Below are 17314 nucleotides of genomic sequence, written 5' to 3'. Positions count from 1 at the left end.
TTTGTATTTTTAGTAGATACCGGATTTCACCACGTTGGCCAGGCTGGTCTGAACTCCTGACCTCAATTGATCTGCCCGCCTCAGCCACCCAAAGGGCTAGGATTACAGAAGTGAGCCATACTGTGCCCAGCTTTTTTGTTTTGTTTTAATAAAGACCTATTCTCAGAGAATTAGCCCTGGATCACATTACCATTTCTGCCCTTTGAGGGCAGGAGACAGCCATATGGTATGCTCAACCTTTTAACACAGTGATCCTGCCCACTAGTAAGTTGGACTCTTCTGTGCCCTAGACTCTGATCCTAATGGGGAAGTGTTCTTTTCTCCTGCGGAGATGAGATGCAGTAGTAGAGAGAGAAATGCAGGTCTTTATTGCTTATCTTAAAATTTAGGTTATCTAGTTTACTGAATGGAAAAATGTTAGGAAAACTACAAATTTTTAGCAACTAGATGTTAATATCTGGATTTACAAAAGATCATGGAGGCATTTTCTTATTCATCCTGAAATTTGGCCTTTGGCTATGTTGAGAACTACCAGCGACCCCATCTACTAATAATATTCATTTATTTGAGCAGCAAATATATTAATTGAGTCCTTACTGTGCTAGGAACTGTATTAGGGATTCACTGATGAACAGGTGCTTAAGGACCTGCAGTCTAGAGGTAGAGGCAAACAATGGCAAGAGATAGCAAAGCTGTTCAGAATTGTATGTGGTTTGAATGGGGCCTGGGAGGAAAGAGCTTCTGTTTGCTGGTTAGTTGGTTGATTTGTTTAAATTTTGGGTGGTTGAGATTGCCAGAAGTTTTGCAAAAGAATAAAATAGTTACTCTTTGTTACTCATTTGTAAGAAATGGTTGCTTCCACTCGCCTCCTTAGTTTGGGGAGTCTTAAAAAGCAGTGCCATTCTTCTCATACTGCAGCTGTTTTGTAATGACACATAGGTGTTTATAGCTCCATACCTAGCAGCTATCCATTGACCAAACTTCAAATACTGACTCTGGTTCCAGACTCATCTGAAGCTTGATACAGGTTTTTGCAAAACATCTTCAGCATTCCTGGAATGGATAGTGCTTCAAGTGGGAATGGGTTTTTTTTTTTTTTTTTTTTTTCCTGCTGTGCTATGGATCTAGGTTGATTGGAGATTTGTTTTTTGGCCTAGATTTATTTGTCATGGAAGCCTCCTTTTTTCCTCTCTGCCATCCCCTTTAGTTTTCTTTACGAGGAGTGAGATAGTTGCTAGTCAGATCAATACTCAGTTTATTTCAGGGTTTAAAAGATTGCAGACTGACATCTGGATAGCAGGTGGATTGGCTACATGGTAAAGAAGCAAGTACAAGGGCATCTGGCAGTATGTGAGAAGGTTTCTTACCTCTGTGCCTCGCTAGGACATTTTCATGTAACAGACTGGGCAAAGAGCTGGCTTTACCCTGAGTAGAGGCTGTTTACTACTTCTCAGTTACGGCTGGGTAGTGTTGACCTGTTTTAGATGCATTAGTGAAGACTATACAGTTGACTGAATTTATACAATTAAAGTTCAGTAGGTTCTGAACATCTTTTTATGGATATAAAGAGGTTCTGATTTTGTACTTCACTGCAACTCTGGGGAAAATCAGGGGATTATTAGTTCCAGAATTCCTTTTTTCTTTTTTTTTTTTTGAGACGAAGTCTGGCTCTGTTGCCCAGGCTGGTGTGCAGTAGCACGATCTCAGTTCACTGCAACCTCCGTCTCCCAGATCCAAGTGATTCTTCTTCCTCAGCCTCCTGAGTAGCTGGGACTATAGGTGCCCACTAGCACGCCCGACTAACTTTTGTATTTTCAGTAGAGAGAGGAATTTCACCATGTTGCCCAGTCTTGTCTCAAACTCCTGACCTGATGATCCGCCCGCCTCAGCCTCCCAAAGTGCTGGGATTACAGGTGTGAGCCACCGCAACCCCAGAATTTCTTACAGTGGAAGTATATACTGACTTGAACTGGTTTGAATTCTCCAGAGATTGACTACCATGACATCTGATGGCCCAAGAAAAGATGAATGAAAGATTGTTTTTAGAAATATCAGAGAGCAGGACTAAAAAGGCTGCAGACTGATGTTGGGTCGGACAGACTTGGAGAAAGCTGTGTGGGACCATTGGTTGGAGCCTTGGGTTTCCTGTACTTGCATGTAAATCTGAACAAAAACTCTGGGGGGAGAGACACACTTTAAGAGAGCTTGACTGAGAGCGCATGTCACACTGAGACCCTGATCAGGGCAGTTTACACTGCCCGCCAAGGCATGTCTGTGGTTGGCTGGTCAGATTGGTTGGACTTTGGTCTTCAGATGGGGCATGGCCAGAGGAATATTGACTAGTCTTGACAATTGGCTGGGGCTTCTTTTCATGAGAATCATGGTTTTGGACTGGAACAAAACTTAGAGGTCATTGATTTTTATAGAAAAATAGACCCAGAAGCAGCAGGGAAATCTCAGCCCCAGTGATTTTTTAGGGTTGTGGTGGTCCCACCAGACCACAGTTTTAAGTGCTGTTTGTTTCAAGAGCGACATCACAGCTGGATTTTACTGAGAATTCAGAATAAATCGTTAACGTCTGGAATTTTATTTTCAGTGGTAGTGTGCGTCCGTTTTTCTGATTAAACAAAACTCTTTGAATGACTGCCCTGATTTCCACCATGGACTTCTTGTTATTACACACTTAGGTGGACTCAACAGCTCTGCATTTGGCACTTATCATAGGTATAGTCTTTGGTAACAAAAGTTCAGAAACAACTCCAAGGTGCAGTGAGAAATGGAGTATTACGGGATCATAGAGAGGCTTTGAGGTCTAACTAGCTGCTCTGGGAAGTACAAGGGTGATGGTGGCTTCACTGGCCGGGAGGTTACAGAGTTAGTGTTTGTATGCACATTTTCTTCCTTCACACTTGGAAGATGCTATATAAGTTTTAATGTACATAAATGTGATAATATTCATACTCACATTTATGTACATTAAAACATAATTTCTGCAGGTGGAGTAAAGCTCATAAATTTGAGATTTGCAGTTTGTTCTCTAAAACATCTTTAAAGTTTATCAGGACATTGTAGGGTAATTTGTTTGCTATGGAGTCTCACATTTTATATAGAACCTTTTTTTTTTTTTTTTTTTGAGACAGAGTTTTGCTCTAGTTGGAGTGCAGTGGCGCAATCTCGGCTCACTGCAACCTCCTCCTACTGGGTTCAAGCGATTGTCCTGCTTCAGCTTCCCGAGTAGCTGGGATTACAGGTGCATGCCATTGTGCTGGCTAGTTTTGTATTTTTAGTAGAGACAGGGTTTCTGCATATTGATCAGGCTGGTCTCGAACTCCTGACCTCAGGCGATCTGCCTGTCTTGGCCTCCCAAAGTGCTGGGATTACAGGCGTGAGCCACTGCCCAGCCAGAACCATGTTTTTTCAACATGTATGGATAGTCACATACGCCTTGTGAAAGATCAATATATGTTAACAGATGATTGGGTCTTTTTGATTTTGCATTTAATTTCTACATTGTAACCAGACAACTCTGTTGAGGGTCTGCAAACGTTTTCTGTAAAGGTCCGGTTAGTGCATATTTTAGGCATTGCAGGCTAAATGGTGTCTGTAAGAACTCAACTCTACTTTTGTAGTGTGAAAGCAGCCATAGCCAATCTGTAAACAAATGAAGGTGGCTGTCTTCCAGTGGAACTTTACTTAGAAAAACAGACAGAGTGCTGGATTTGGCCTGTGGGTTGTAGTTTGCCAGTGCCTGCTCTAATCTCTTTTGTTTTTGTTTATTTTTTTGAGATAGAGTCCCAAGCTGGAGTGCAGTGTAGCTCCTTGCAGCCTTGACCAACCTCAGGCAGCTACTTAAGGCTGAAGCGGTCTTCTCACCTCAGCCTCAAGTAGCTGCGACTGTAGGCACATGCCACCATACCCAGCTAATTTTTTTTTCTTTTCTTGTAGAGACAAGAGCTCCCTATGTTGCCCAGGCTGGTCTCGAACTCCTGGGCTCAAGCGGTCCTCCCTCCTTGTTCTCCCAAAGTGCTGAGATTACAGGCGCAAGCTACCATGCCTGGCCTCTAATCTGTTTTTTATTTTTATTTTTTAATTATTTAAAAATTGTATGTATTTATTTTGAGACGGAGTCTCACTCTGTTGCCCAGGCTGGAGTGTAGTGGCTTAATATTGGCGTACTATTATCTCTGCCTCCTGGGTTCAAGTGATTCTCCTGTCTCAGCCTCCTGAGTAGCTGGGACTATAGGCGTGTTCCACCATGCCTGGCTAATTTTTTGTGTTTTTAGTAGAGATGGGATTTCACTGCATTAGCCAGGATGGTCTCGATCTCCTGATCGAGATCCTCCATGCCTTGGCCTCCCAAAGTGCTGGGGTTACAGGTGTGAGCCACTGTGCCTGGGCTGTTTTTTATTTTAACTTGTAATTGAACTATATATTCAAAGAGTATATATCAGCATGTGTCCAGATATTATTAAACATTAAAACCGACAATTGTGTACCCACTAACTAGCTTAGGAAATAGAATGTTGCCATACCTTTGGCTACCTGTGTCCTCTTCTGACCACTTCCCTGTTTCTGACCTCCCCAAGGCAAGTGTCTTGCATGTATCATTTTTGTGCTTGAGTTTATGGTGTTGCAGACTATGAATGGATCCTTATATAATGTAACTTTATTTTTGCATGCCTTTAAAGGATGTAAATGGAATCATTTTGTTCTTTTTTTGCCCCCAGGCAACATTGTTTTTGTGATCCATTCAGATATTTGCGTACTTACCATGTCCTAGACAGCATTCTAGTGCTGGGCATGTTAACAGTAAGGAAAGCAGATAAAAAGTCCCTGCTCTCATGAAGCTTACAGTTTGGTAAGGAGAAAGACAATTAACAGATAAATGGAAGATACAGTAGCCATATGATAATACAAACAGGGAGAAAAGTAAACCAGGGAGGTGGGACGTGGGGGGTTGCTGCTTGTCTTTAGCTTGAGATGCAGTGGTCAGCCGGAGTGGAGGGAGTGGAGGGATCCAGCCGCAAGGCTGTGGGTGGGAATCGGGTAGGGGCAGCATTATAGCTGGAGGATCATCGGGACAAAGTGCTAAGAAGTAGGTGTGCCTGCTGTGTTGGAGGGCAGCAGAGAGGCCAGTGTGGCTGGAGTGGGGAGCCTAAGGGAGGGCAGTAGGAGAGTAGGCCAGATGGATGGGGGAGATGGGGAGGGAATGATAGGTCACACTAGCCATTGTTAGGATTCTGTTTTTTTCTCTGAGTGAGATGGGTAAGTCACTTGGTGTTTTGAGCAGAGGTGTGGCATGATATGGTTTCTAAAGGTCCCCCTGAAGTTAAGAATAACTGTCCTGTGCTGCTGGAGGGAGGCTGGAGGCTCTGGCAGTGATCCAGGAGAGCAGTAATGGCAGCTGGGACTGAAGAGGAGCAGGGGTGGGAGTAAGAAGAGGTTTGCTTCTGGATCCTTCTTGAAAAGGAAGAGCAGACAGGATTTGCTGGCAGATTGGAGTGGGTGTGAGAGAGGAGTAAAGGATGATACCAGAGATTTTGCTGCTGCTGAGAGTTGCCATGTATAAGGAAAGAGAAGACAATGGGAAGAACAGGTTGTGGAAGTAAGAACAGGAGTTGGGTTTTGCACATGTTCAGTTTGTAAAGCTTTTAGAGAGCAGATTGGAGACGTGTTGGATTGGGGTATTTGGAGCTCAAGGGAGAGATCCAAGTTGCAGACGGAAATGAGAGTCTTCAGTGTTAAGGTGGCACTTAACAGTCCCCAGGTTGAGTGGGAGCACTGAAGGAATGAGGCTCTACGGCAGCCTGGAGGGTGGAAGGAGCAGCTTTGAGCCTTGGGAAAATGCTTTCATGGAGGATGGAGTGGGAACCTCTGCCAGGGCTGCTGCTGTAAGGTCATCTGAGATAAGGGCCAAGACTGGTCCCATGACTTTGGCAGCGTGGATCGATGATCTTGATGAGAGCTGTTCTCACATGGTGGTGCAGGAAAAGCCTGGAAGGGAGCATTCACAAGGATTGAGAGAAGAGGAAGGCAAGTAGAGAGGGCTCCATCATGGGATTTGCCACAGCAATGAAGGGAGATTTGGGATCCTGAGGTGGTGTTGAGATGGGAGAAACCACAGCATTTTTGCAGTGTTGGTGAAATAATTCTCTAGAGGATGAATGACATGATGAATTAGGAGAGGTGACCCTTGCTGGAGCCACATTCTTGGGAAGGCAGCAAGAAATAGGTGGGTGCCCATGTGGAGAGTTGGCATCTATGAGCTCCTCCCTGATGGGAGGAGGGCAAATAGCTAGGGGAGATGGGATAGTGGGAGCATGTGGATGTTGGCTTCTTTTTTTTTTTCTTGGTGAAATGGAAGAGTTTTCAGCCGTCAGTGAGAATGAGGGGGAGTTGGGGCTGGTGGGGTATGAGAAGAGAGGAGGAAGCATGAAATATTCTGTGGGAAAGTAAGAATGTGTGTGAATGAACGGCCTACCTCAGGATAGCAGTCCTCCTGAGTTTCAGTGAAGACAGCACAATTTGTCATTGTTCCTGGAAGAAGATTAGGCAATGCTTCATTTAACTGAAGTTGTGGTTTTCCTAAGCAAAAATAGCAAAGCAAGAGAGGGGCCAGGGAGTGATTATGATGGTGGGACCTGGTGGGAAAGCCGGGATGGGAAGGTGTGCAGTTGGGGACGTCTGTCCAAATTGGTGCGTGCGGTCGTGGTTTATTCCTCTTCATTTCTCCGTTATATTGCAGACTGCATATGTCTCATTGTCTTCCTTGTCCTGCCATTGGAGAATGTCATTGTTTCTAGTAAGAAGGAATGCTGCCCTAAACAAGTGCAGATACGTTTCTCCAAGGTATCAACCACGTAGAGAATTGCATGGTAGTGGGACATGTACATCTTCAACTTTAGTAGATGGTGCAAATTGTTTTCCAAAATGATTGTACCTCTTCACCTTACTACCAGCACTGTCCTACATCCTTGCCCTCTCTTGGTATGGTCTGTCTTTAATATTTGCCAGTTTGGTGGGTGTAAACTTACATTTCAGGGTTTGCTTTTTTTTTAAGAATGACAATTTTATTGAGAGATAATTCACATACCATTTAATGGATCAATGTGAAGTGTACAACTGAATGGATTTTAATATATTCACAGAACTGTATATCACCACAATCTAACTTCATAACTTTTTTTTTTTTTTTTTGAGACGGAGTTTCGCTCTTGTTACCCAGGCTGGAGTGCAATGGAGCTATCTCGGCTCACCGCAACCTCCACCTCCTGGGTTCAGGCAATTCTTCTGCCTCAGCCTCCTGAGTAGCTGAGATTACAGGCACGCGCCACCATGCCCAGCTAATGTTTTGTATTTTTAGTAGAGACGGGGTTTCACCATGCTGACCAGGATGGTCTCAATCTCTTGACCTCGTGATCCACCCGCCTCGGCCTCCCAAAGTGCTGGGATTACAGGCGTGAGCCACCGCGCCCGGCCCTACTTCATAACATTTTTATTATCCCTCAACAACAACCAAAAGAACCACCTTGTACCCATTGGACTATTCTGAACATTTCATATTAATAGAATCATACAATATGTGGTCTTTTGTGACCAGCTTCTTTCAACTTAGCATGTTTTCAAGTTTTAACCGTGTTTTAGCACGTATCGGTATCAGACCTTCATTCTTTTTAGTTGCTGAATAGTATTCTATTGTATGGGTATACCACATATTTTATCCATTCATCAGTTGATGGACATCTGTGTTGTTTCCTGCGAAATATATATTTGATTTTCATCCTTGGCATGGTTTCTGGGCATACAGCTCCTAAAATCTTTGGACTCTCCAAAATGATCAGTGTCTGTTTGTATGCTAATGAGTTGACTGATTGCTAGCAGACCCTAGGTAGCTTCAGGTTGGGGGCTGGTCACTGGAAAGACCTAGCCTTGATTAGAGAGTTGGGACTTTCAGCTCCACCCCCAGCCTTCAGTGAGAGGAGGGGGCTGAAGGTTGAATTGATTAGCTGCCAGTGATTTAATCACTTGTGCCCAAGTAATGTCGCTGCCATGAAAACCTAGAAGGACTGGGTTCTAGGAACTTCCTGGATTACATGGGAGGTTCCTGGAGGGTGGTGTGCCCCTAGAGGGTGTGGAAGCTCTCAGCCCCTTTCCCCATACCTTACCCTGTGCATCTCTCCATCTGTATATTTTTTTTTTTTTTTTTTTTTTTTGAGACGGGGTTTCACCATGTTGGCCAGGCTAGTCTTGAATTCCTGACCTCAGGTGATCCGCCCGCCTCGACCTCCCATAGAGCTGGGATTACAGGCGTGAGCCACCATACCTGACCTCCATCTGTATACTTTGTAATACTGTTTATAATAAACTGGTAAACTTGTTTCTCTGAGTTCTGTAAGCCACTCTAGCAAATTAATCAAACCCAAGGAGCGGTTTATGGGAACACAAATTCATGGTTGGTGGGAAGCACAGTTACAGTCACCTGGAGCTTGCAATTCGCATCAGAAGTAGAGGGCAGTCTTGTGGGATCCGACTGTCTCCCAGGTAGATAGTGTTGGAATTGAGTTGGAGGACACCCACCTGTATCTGCCGCAGAACTGATTGCTTGTTTGATGTGTGGTCACTTAAGTAGTCTGCATTGATTGCTAATCGAAAGAATAGGAAAAACACTCTGGCTTGTTTATTTTTGTCTCTCTATTACTGGATTTCTACTTTTTGGCTAATGTGAATGATAGTTCTGTGAATATTTGCATAGAAGTCTTTGGGTAGACATGTTTTAATTTCTGTTGGCATATAGGTAGGAGTGAAATTGTTAGATAATGTGGTAACTAACATTTTGAAGATTTACCTTTTCCTTATGGCTAATGCTGATGAGTGTCGTTTTATATAGCTTATTGGCTATTTGCATGTTAAAAAATCACTTATCCTTTTTTTTTTTTTTTTTTTTGAGACAAGGTCTTGCTCTGTCGCCCAGGCTGAAATGCAGTGTGTCATGATTATAGCTCATGGCAGCTTCGAACTCCTGGGCTCAAGAGATCATCTCACCTCAGCCTCCCAAGTAGCTGGCACTATAAGCATGCACCACCACACCTGGCTAATTTTTTAAATTTTTGTAGAGACAGCGGTCTTGGCTTTGTTGCCTAGGCTGTTCTGAAACTTCTGGCTTCCGGGAATCTACCCACCTTGGCCTCTCAAAGTGTTGGGATTACAGGCATGTGCCACTATCTTACTGGCTATTTGTATATCTTCTTTAGAGGAAAGTTCACTTAAATCCTTTGTCCTTGCTCTTTTCTCAAAAAAGAAATGCTGTATTTTTTCCGTTTTTAACTTACCTAATGCCTTAGGGTTTGTGTCCATGTTCATGGTGAGATTGGCCTGTAATTTTCCTTTTTTGTATCAAACCTTGATGAGTTTTATTCTCAAGATTATTGTAGTCTAATAAAATAAGCTGTAGTATTTCCTCATTTTTGTTCTCTTGAGAGTTTATGTAAAAGGAAATTACCTGTTACTTGAAGGTTTGGTAAGCCTTGCCTGTAAGACCATGGGGGCCTGGTGTTTTCTGTCTCAGATTTTTAAATTACTTATTTGGATGTTTTAATATTTATAGGATAATTAAAGTCTTTGTTTTTTCCCTGAGTCACATTTGGTAGTATATGTTTTAAAAAATGGTTTATTCTTGTCTGTATTTTCAAATATATTGGCATGAAATTCTGACTCATATCTTGTGAAACTATCATATTTGTAATTAATCTCTAATATTTAACTTCTTTTTTTTTTTTTTTTTGTTGAGACGGAGTCTCATCCAGGCTGGAGTGCAGTGGTGCAATCTCAGTTCACTACAACCTCTGCCTCCCGGGTTCAAGCGATTCTCCTGCCTCAGCCTCTCAAGTAGCTGGGATTACAGGCATGCGCCACCATGCCCGCCTAATTTTTTGTATTTTTAGTAGAGATGGGGTTTCTCCATGTTGGTCAGGCTGGTCTTGAACTCCCAACCTCAGATAATCCACCCGCCTTGGCCTCCCTAAGTGCTGGGATTACAGGCGGGAGCCACTGTGCCTGGCAATTTTTTTTTTTTTTTAATTAGCTGAGTGTGGTGGTTTATACCCATAGTCCCAGCTACTCAGGAGGCTGAGTTGAGGTGGGAGGATTACTTGAGCCTAGGAGTTTGAGGCTGCAGTGAGCTATGATTGCACCATGGTACTCCAGCCTGGGTTAGACCCTGTTTCTTTAAAAAAAAAAAAAAAAAAAAAAAAAAAACTTTAATAAAATGTGGTCTAATGTGAGTTGGATCCTTTGAAATTTGTTAAGGCTAACGTTAGTTTGTACAGATTTTCATCACTATTCCATGTGTAATTTAAAAAAATGTGTATTTCCAAATTTAAAGTGAAGCTTTTCCATGTCAGTTCAAACTAGTGTCTTTAATTTTTCTGTTTGTTCTGTTAGCTGGTGGGGTTAGGAGTGGGTGTTAGAACACAACACTGGGTGTCCCTGACTTGCAATAGTTTGACTTAGGATTTTTCCACTTTATGGTAGATTTTTTAGGACATAACCCCATTGAGGAGCATTTGGACTTCATGATGGCTCAATTTATGCTTTTTCAACTCTGATGAGTTTATCTGGGTATTAAATTCATTTTCATCCAGGTGCAGTGGCTTATGCCTGTTATCCCAACACTTTGGGAGTCTGAGGTGGGAGAATCGATCACTTGAGTCCAGGAGTTCGAGACCAGCCTGTGCAACATAGGGAGACCCCATCTTTACAAAAAATAAAAAAATTAGCTGGGTATGGCAGCATGTGTCTGGAGTCCCAACTGCTCAGGAGACTGAGGTGGGAAGATCTGCATGAGCCCAAGAGGTCGAGGCTGCAGTGAGTTGTGATTATGCCACTACACTTCAGCCTGAGGGATAGGCGGAGACATCTTAAAAAAAAAAAAAAAAAAAAAGGAAAAGGGGAAAAAATATATATATAAAATTTTCAACTTACAATCGATTTATTGGGACATAACCAACCCCATGGTAAATTCAGGAGCATCTTTACCTTCTATGATGGGAAATTTGTCAGATTCTGTAGTCCCAGATTTAGCTTTGCATTTGTAACTTTAGATTTTGTGTGTGTGTGTGTGTGTGTGTGTAGAGACAGGCTCACTATGTTGCCCAGGCTGTCTTTTTTTTTTTTTTGGAGACAGAGTTTTGCTCTGTTGCCCAGGCTGGAGTGCAGTGGCACGATCTCGACTCACTGCAACCTTCGCCTTCTGATTTCAAGTGATCTCTTGCCTCAGCCTCCCGATTGGCTGGGATTACAGGCGTCCATCACCATGCCAGCGAATTTATTTTTTTTTTTTTTTTTTTGCATGCACAGGACACTGAGAGTGGATGGAAACAACTCACCCTTTTATCAGAAGGCCACTCCCTGAATAACCCAGTCTACTCTCCAGATACCAACATTAATCCATTCATGAGGGCAGAGGCCTCATGACCTAATCAACGCTTTTTTTTTTTTTTTTTTGTATTTTTATGCGAATTTTTGTATTTTTAGTAGAGATGGGGTTTCACCATGTTGGCCAGGTTGGTCTTGAACTCCTGACCTCAAGTGATCTGCTCACCTCAGCCTCCCAAAGTGCTGGGATGACAGGTGTCAGCCACCGGGCTGGGCCCAGGCTGGTCATTAACTTCTGTGCTCAAACAGTCCTGCCATCATGCCCAACCAAGTTAAGAATTTTAAACTTGGTTGTGACTTTGTACAATTTGTCATTCTGTAGATCTTTGTTTCGATGAATATTTTCCACTAAAGTATATATATAGGCTGAAAACTTAAGTATCTTTTGTCAAGGTGTTATGTAACTATGACAAGTGACTTTTGGTTATTTTTTGCCTCATATGTCTTTTTCTGCCCTTTTCCTTTCAAGCTTTTTTGTGGCCTTAATGTTTTACGTATGCCTTTTAAAAGCCTCACAAAGCTAGATTATGGTTTATAATTTGACTCTAAACTGATGAGTTAGTTCCCTTATGGTAATTGTGATGAAAATATTTGTTTTATTTCTACTGTGTATTTTGGACTTTCTAACTTGGTCCCCCCCATATTCTTTACTTGCTTTATGTATTGTGGATTTTTTTCTTTATTCCTATTTACCCCTGTATGTACATCAAGTGATATAGAAATTATACATTTCTTTTTGTTGGTAGTCTTAGACATTTCCTATTTAACTTAGAACCTAAAAGGTAATTAATATCTTTACCCTGATAAGAACCATAGACTACTTCACTTTATGCCCATTGCAATTTATATTCTATTGTCTAATTTTCATTTTGTTGCTCCTGAAATCTCACAAATTAGGCATTATTATTACCAGTCTACTATCCCTTATGCAAATAATTGGAACCAGAAGTGTTTTGGATTTTAGATTTTTCCAGATTTTAGGATATTTGTATATACATAAGGAAGTATTTTGAGGATCTGACACAGGTCTAAACACAAAATTCAATTTTGTATACACCTTATACACATGATCTGAAGGTAATTTTTTTTTTTTTTTGAGACGGAATCTTGCTCTGTCACCCGGCTAGAGTGCAGTGGCATGATCTTGGCTCACTGCAGCCTCAGCCTCCCAGTTTCAAGTGATTCTCCTGCCTCGGCCCCCCCAAGTAGCAGGACCACAGGCGTGTGCCACCAGACCCAGCTAATTAATTTTTGTATTTTTTGTGTAGACAGGGTTTCACCATGTTGGCCAGGATGGTCTCAATCTCATGACTTTGTGATCTGTGGCCTTGGCCTCCCAAAGTGCTGGGATTACGGGGGTGCACCACTGCACCCGGCCAACTTTTTTTTTTTTTTGAGACAGAGCCTTGCTCTGTCGCTCAGGCTGGAGTGAAGTGGTGCAATCTTGGCTCACTGCAACCTCCGCCTCCCAGGTTCAAGCAGTTCTCCTGCCTCAGCCTCCTGCGTAATTCGGACTGCAGGTGCATGCCACCATGCCCAGTTAATTTTTGTATTTTTAGTAATTATGGGGTTTCACTGTGTTGGCCAGGATGGTCTCAATCTCCTGACCTCATGATCTTTCCACCTTGGCCTCCCAAAGTGCTGGGATTACAAGTGTGAGCCACTGTGCCTGGCTAGTCTGAAGGAAATTTATACAATATTTGAAATTTCGTATGTGAAACAAGTTTGTATACATTGTAGTCTGTCACGTGAGGTCAAAGGTGGAATTTTTTACTTGTGTTAAAAAATTTTGGATTTTGGAGCATTTCTGATTTTTGGATTTTTCGATTAGGGACGCTCAGCCTATATTTTTATGTTGTCATTGTTAAAAGGTTATTTTGCCTAATACCCAGTTCTGGCTCCATGATCTTTTCCCTTAGCACTTTGACAGCACCTCCCATCTTCTTTTTCCATTGTTGGTATTGAGAGTGATTAGAAGTTAGAAGGCAGTTGTTCCTCTGCAGGTAATCTCTAGCGTCTGAACACTTTCTTCCATTTTTTAAAGTCTTTTTTTCCCCTTATTCTTCAATTTCACTAAGAATTATTTATGTAGAGTTCTTCTTGTCCTTTTTCTGAGGGTTGGTTTCTTTCTTTCTTTTTTTCTTGTGACAGAGTCTCGCTCTATCACCCAGGCTGGAGTGTGTGGTGCTGTCCTACCTCACTGCAGCCTCGGACACCTGGACTCAAGTGATACTCCCACCTCAGCCTTCTGAGTAGCTGGGACTATAGGTGCAAGCCACCATGCCTGGCCAATTTTTGTATTTTTTATGGAGAGGGTCTTACTATGTTGACCAGGCTGGTCTCCTAGGCTCAGGTGATTCTGCTGCCTTGACCTCCCAAAGTGCTGGGATTACAGGTGTGAGTTATTGCACCTGGCCTGGTATATTTCTTCAACTAAAAGAAAAATTCTCAGCCATTTTTGCTTTGATATGTCTCACCTGCTTTTTCAGTTATCTCTTTCTGGTACTCTGTTTAGATCTTATATTTAGTATATTTTCTATAATGTGTTGTTTTGGCTATATTGACCATATATTCTGTAGGTAATACCAGTGGTTGCATGCTTTTCTGGTCTGATCTTTTGATGTTTCTTTCTGAAAGTTTATTTCTTGTTGTGTTTGCTGGTTTTGATTTTCTGGTAACCAATCTTTGTCTGCCATGCTCTAGTTTAACGATGGCCAAATGCCCTCAGTACATTTGTAGTCAGTGTTCAACAAATATTTACTGAGCTCTTCTGTACCAGATACTGTCTGGGCACTTGGTATTTACCAAAGAACAGAATAGACAATATTCTGTACCTTGGTAGAACTTGGCTTCTTATGAAACAAGCTTCTAGGGTAGGGATGGAGGTAGCCGTGAGAATTTTCTTGTTTTTATCAGCATAGCTTTTCATTTAAAGAGATGCTTTAATACCGTGTCCAGGATTTTTACATATTCTGGGCGTAAAGTGCTCCTCATGTTGGCTAGTCCAACAGATGTTTTGTTTTCTTTTATTTTTAGGTAGCTGGTATTATCTGCTATTTTCGATTATTCTTTTGGTGTCTTGATACATCCAAATAACTAAGCACCAGATACGTGTTTTGAATAAGCATCAGCTAGGATGCAAAATATTTTAAAAATTACAACAGGGGATTTTCATTTTGTTAAGAGTTAGCAAATAGGATTTTTCCCCCTCCTTCAATATGGAGTGTTCTTGTGTCAATTTCAGGAATTTCTTAGAGATTTTCAACTCTTTTACATTAGTTAGCTCATTTTTTATATCCAGAAATGGGAAAGATTTCAAGGATAATTACCATTTTGAAATGGGATCATTTGGTTGCTAGAAAATGTTAACATTGACTCCAGCCAAGTACTGAACACTAAAGACAATCTGGAAGAAGGGATATGGATCAAAATAGATCACGAGCCAAATCTGTCTTGAGGAAAGAAGAGAGTAGAGTTCAGCATTTATAATACACGGCCTATCTCAAGAGAGGGGAGGGACTATTTTATACATTAAAAAGAATTAAAAGCCTGCCTTACTTTGGCCAATAAATTAAAAAGAGGCAGTCAGAAACAAGAGCCATGGAGGGACACATAGGCTGGGACTAGTGTTGGAGTTCATTTTGTGACACACTGGTAGCAGATCCTGTCAGTTCTGGTCCTGTCTCTGCCTCTGCCATGGCCTTCATTGAGGAAGGCTAGGGGCTTTGGTGGCAGCAGGAGTATACTGCTGATCCCAGAAGCACAGGGTTAATAATTAACTGCCTTGATAGTATCTTAGTAATTTTCAATGGAGCCAAGGAGTTTGAAATGCATAGGCAATGTAACTTCATCAAACTTCAAAGAGCAAAGCTTGATCATCTTTCAGGGTTATGAGGAAAGAAAGAAAGAATTGTAGAGGACATGGGTTAGAGAGAGAGAGAACTGGTTTAGCAGAATTGTTGTGAGGATTAAAGATAAACGTCACTGGGCATGTTTGTATCTATCTCCAGAAGAAAGTAGAGTCCATTCTCTTTGTTTACTATATTGTCAGGCCTAACATTTTTCAGCTCTTGTTATCTATCACCAGTGAAGTGCCTCATGGTTGGTGTAAACCTTCAGCAGCCTGTCGTGCTTATTCACCTTCCTTGCAGCAGGTAGGTGTGCCTTTTTGTTTGCTGAGTGCCTATAAAATTGTCACTTGTGCGTAATTCTTTACATGTGTTCCTTTTAACTCTTTATTCCTTCCAGATGAGTGTGAGATAGTCATCTTTAAGATGAAGCAGACCAGAAGGAGGGAGACAGTCTAGCCATAATGGTTAGGATGGGGGTTGTCAAGGTGGTCAGAACTGGGTTAGAACCTTGGTTTGATCACTGACTAGCTGTCTGACCTTGAGCAAATTATCTCCCCTTTCTAAGCTTCAGGAGTAAAATGAGAATCATTAAAATTCTCCTGGCCGGGAGTGGTGGTTCATGCCTGTATTCCCAGTACTTTGGGAGGCCTAGGTAAGCGGATCACCTGAGATCAGGAAGGAGTTCAATAGCAGCCTGGCCAACATGGTGAAACTCTGTCTCTACTAAAAAAATATAAAAATTAGCCAGACACTGTGGTGGGCACTTGTAATCCCAGCTACTCAGGAGGCTGAGGCAGGAGAATTGCTTGATTCCAGGTGGCAGAGGTTGCAGTGAGCCAAGATTGTGCCAGTGTACTCTAGCCTGGGCAACAGAGCGAGACTCCACCTCAAAAAAAAAAAAAAAAAGAGGAAAAAAATCTCCTCCCTTTTCCATAGAAAATGACTCTGGGTAATTTGAAATTGTGGAATGTTTTGTTTTTGCAAGTTTTATAGTGTAGAAGTCATAAACTTAGAATAAGTGGTTAAAAGTTAATAGTAGCTTATTTTATGGACTCTGGCTTTGGTTTTGAAGTCTTGACTATAGAGGTGTAGGATATTGTAAACATTTTTAGTCAATTGACTTTTTTCTTTTGGTTTGGGATAGCAAGTCTTAGCTTTTTAAAAAAATTTAATATGTGATTATTTTGAAAAAAAATTATAGAGAAGGCTAAAATCCATTCTGATCATCTTTTCCAAATATTTTCCATCTTCTGTTACTAGTTTTGTGTTTACTTGATTTTTTTCTGTGTATTTGTTGGGTATGTGTGTGTTATATAAATATAAGAGCACCATACTGTTGTATGGTTCTTTTTTCATTCATCGCTTTTCACTGAGTCCCATGTAGTACAAATAGGCCTACCTCTTTCTTTTTACTAGCTGCATACTGAGGGTATACTTTATAGCCATTTTCCATATTAAGGGTTTTTAGATTTTGTTATTATCACAAACAATTCAGCTGGCTTTTAGTTTGGTGTAATGAAATTCTTTGTTCTTAGAAGCCTTTAGAATTACATTGTTTTGTGTGGAAATAAAACAGTGAGTTATAAGCTGAGTTCTTTTGCTCTTTTGTCTTTGCATGTAAAGTACAAATGTTTAAGCAAAGGGAAGAAAACTTTTCTTAGAAATCTATTTTGTTTATCTCCTTTCAAAATGAGATACGACATTGCTTTTAAATTCTAAAAATGACCAATTTAGCAAATCTTTTTTAAAAATTGTGGGAAAATATGTAACATAAAATTTGCATTTTTCATCATTTAAAAAAAGTTCCCAGCAAAATTGAGCAAAAAAATATATAGCAGAGTTCCCATGTACCCCTGTCGCCACACTTTTGCAGTAACATGCCTCAGGAGAATGGTACATTTCGAGTTGATGAACCTGCACTAACGCATTATCATCAAAAGTCCATACTTTACATTAGGGTTTACTCTTGAGACTAAAACATTCTATAAGTTTTTTTTTTTGTTTGTTTTTTTTTTTGAGACAGAGTTTCA

The 17314-nt window shown here is 41.3% G+C and overlaps 1 protein-coding gene and 1 long non-coding RNA gene across 34 annotated transcripts in view; one reads left to right on the top strand and one right to left on the bottom strand.

The window, feature by feature from the left end:
* The window catches only part of PPP6R3 (protein phosphatase 6 regulatory subunit 3), a 149086-nt gene that overhangs the window by 4441 nt on the left and 127331 nt on the right, over positions 1-17314 (top strand). The gene's annotated exons all lie outside the window — the stretch shown is intronic.
* Positions 12301-12539, bottom strand: LOC116554607. The gene is made up of 2 exons (XR_004270251.1): positions 12491-12539; positions 12301-12356 (listed from the first exon to the last, which is right to left on the bottom strand). It is a non-coding gene; the product is annotated as an uncharacterized LOC116554607 (long non-coding RNA).

This window comes from Sapajus apella, unplaced genomic scaffold (assembly GCF_009761245.1).
Source record: "Sapajus apella isolate SASKATOON/1434 unplaced genomic scaffold, GSC_monkey_1.0 scaffold14, whole genome shotgun sequence".
NCBI classification, from domain to species: domain Eukaryota; kingdom Metazoa; phylum Chordata; class Mammalia; order Primates; family Cebidae; genus Sapajus; species Sapajus apella.
Note: the sequence above shows the minus strand (reverse complement) of the source record. Positions and strands in the feature narration are given on the sequence as shown.